This window comes from Lactuca virosa, chromosome 6 (genome assembly GCF_052849685.1).
Source record: "Lactuca virosa cultivar CGN04683 chromosome 6, Lactuca_virosa_CGN04683_v6, whole genome shotgun sequence".
Lineage (NCBI taxonomy): Eukaryota > Viridiplantae > Streptophyta > Magnoliopsida > Asterales > Asteraceae > Lactuca > Lactuca virosa.
The window spans coordinates 167,370,942-167,373,952 of record NC_136431.1 but is presented as its reverse complement, the minus strand read 5'-3'; positions in this window follow the sequence as shown (position 1 = coordinate 167,373,952).

Here is a 3,011-nt window from a genome sequence, read left to right as displayed (position 1 = left end):
CGACAAAATCCTTAGATAAGTCTTTTAATCTAAAGGTTTAGTAAAGATATCTGCAAATTGATCTGTTGACTTTACAAAATGAACTTCAATGTTGCCATCCTCAACATGATTTTTAATAAAGTGATAGCGAAGTGCGATGTGTTTAGTTTTTGAATGCTACACAGGATTATGGCAGATGCGAATAGCACTTTGTGAATCACAATACAACATAATTTTCTTCATGTTGATTGCATAATCACCCAGTTGACTTTGAATCCATATGATTTGAGAAGTGCAAGCTGCAGCAACAACATATTCTGCTTCTGCTGTGGAAATCGAAACACAAGTTTGTTTCTTTGATTGCCAGCTAACAAGCTTCCCATCCAAAAGTTGACATCCACCACTCGTGCCTTTTCAATCTAGTTGACAACCTCCAAGATCTGCATTAGAAATCACCTGTATGAAAAACCCTGTTTTTGAAGGATACCACAAGCCCAACGAAATTGTGCCTTTTAGATACCAAAGATATTCTTGACAGCAGTAAGATGAGGTTCTCTGGGGTTCGACTGATACCTAGCACAATTGCACAGAACAAACATAATATCAGGTCTACTGGCAGTTAAGTAAAGTAACGAACCAATCATGCTTCTGTAGAATGTGATATCGACAACTGGCTTGTCTAATGAAGGACCAAGATGCATGCCAACAACCATATGCACTCTTAATTTCGAGCTGTTCATCATGCCAAACTTCTTAAGCAGATTAGAAGAATACTTATCTTGATTGATAAAAATTCCTTCTCTTCTTTGACAAATGTTTAACCCCATAAAATTATTAATCTTCCCCATCGTGCTCATCTCAAATTGGCTTTTTATCATATTTTCAAACTCATTCGACAAATTAGGATCAGTAGAGCAAAATATAATATCATCAACATAAATTTGAACAAGCATGCGATGATTGCCAAATTTGTTTCGAAAGAGAGTGGGATCAACAGATATTTGTTTAAATTTTGATGATTTTAAGAAATTAGTAAGAATGACATACCATGCTCTTGGTGCTTGTTTGAGACCATAAACAACCTTATCTAAAACATAACAATGATCAGGGTATTTAGTACTTACGAATCCTGATGGTTGTTCAACATACATCATTTCTTCCAAAACACCATTGAGAAATGCACACTTAACTTCCATTTGATAGACATCAAGGTTCTTGTGTGCTGCATAGGCTAAAAAGATTCAAACAGCCTCGAGTCTTGTGACAGGGGAAAAGGTTTCTTCCTAATCTATACCTTCTTGTTGCGAATAACCTTTAACAACTAGTCTAGCTTTATTTCGCACTATGTTACCTTCTTTATAATTTTTATTTTTGAAAATCCATTTTAAGCCAATAACTGATACGTCTTGAGGTTTCAGAACAAGTCCCCAAACTTTGTTTCTTTCGAACTCAGCTAATTCGGATTGCATAGAAACAATCCAATCTGGATCTTCCATTGCAACCTTGACTGACTTTGGTTTGATTTTCGAAAGAAAAACATTGAACATACAAAATTCTGGATGAACATGAAGTACCTCATTCTTTGCACGAAGTTGAGCCCTAGTAAACACTCCAGCTCGAGGATCACCAAGAACTTGTTCTTTGGGATTATTTCTTGTCCATTTGTCCAATGGTGGATAAGCAGGATCAAAATCCAATGATGCATCTTCAAACATTTCGTCCTTCTGTGAACCTTCACCTGCATTCGACATAGTATCAGTCACATCTTGGAACACCTCAGTTTGAATATTGGATGAATTTGATAAAGATCCATTTTGCTCCCCCTCAACAATTGAATCAATGTTATAATGTTCCCCCTCGACATTTGCAGTCATTTGATTTTGCTCCCCCTCGAAAGTATGCTCCCCCTCATCATTATTAGTCGAACTCAAGTGCTCCCTCTCCACTTGACCATTGGGTAATACTGGTTTAATTTCATTATACAAAGGAGAATTCGTGCATGAATTTAAATAAGCAGCATCCTGAGTAAGTGTCGAATCATCAGAACGCTTCGATACTTTAGGAATTTGATTATCATCTGCATGAATTTCTGCATCAATTGCCCTATCAGGAACACCAAAAATGAAATCATAATAAAAAATCCAACGAATTCAAAATATGAGATTCATCATTCATGATTGGCTTTTGTTCAAAACTCTTTTCAACTCTTTTAACATAGTGATTATCTTAGGTAAGATTGAAGGTTTCTTCAATCTTCCTTGTTCGCTTGTTCAACACCCTATACACAACAAAATTAAGCGAATATCCCAGGAATATACCTTCATCAGCCTTTGACTGAAATTCGGAAAGGTTGTCCTTAAGATTCATGATAAAGCATCTGCAACCAAAAACATATAAAATTTTGACATTTGGTTCCCTATTGTTAATGATTTCATATAGGGTGATGTTAAAACGACGAGGAATAAAAGATCTATTTTGAGTAAAGCAAGCCGTCGAAACTGCCTCAGCCCATAGATATTGTGGAGGATTTGCATATGTAAGCATGGTCCTTTCCGCTTCTCATAGTGACCATTTCCTTCTTTCAACAACACCATTTTGTTGAGGTGTGTAGGGTGAGGAAAAATTATGCAAAATACCACGATCAGCTAAAAACGAATCAAGAACATTGTTCTTGAACTCTGCGCCATTATCTCTCTTGATCTTATGAACCTTCTTCCTCAAACGTAGTTCGATATGCTTAATGAAATCGATCATTACTTGAGCTGTTTCAGACTTCAATCGAAGAAACTACACCAACATTTTCTAAGCTTCGATAGTCTCGCAAGTTGTCCTTCCTTCCAGTCATGTGACTAGAGCAACCACTATCGATGTACCATTTTTCATCATATTGCTCGTCACACAAAAACTGCAATCAGTTAAAGAATTTAGGCCCCCAAGGCCTTTTGGGTCCTTGGTGATTAGAAGTAAATGCATTGTGAAACGAAGATCCTAAAACCCAATTTCGAACTTTTGATTTCAAACTATCAATTAAG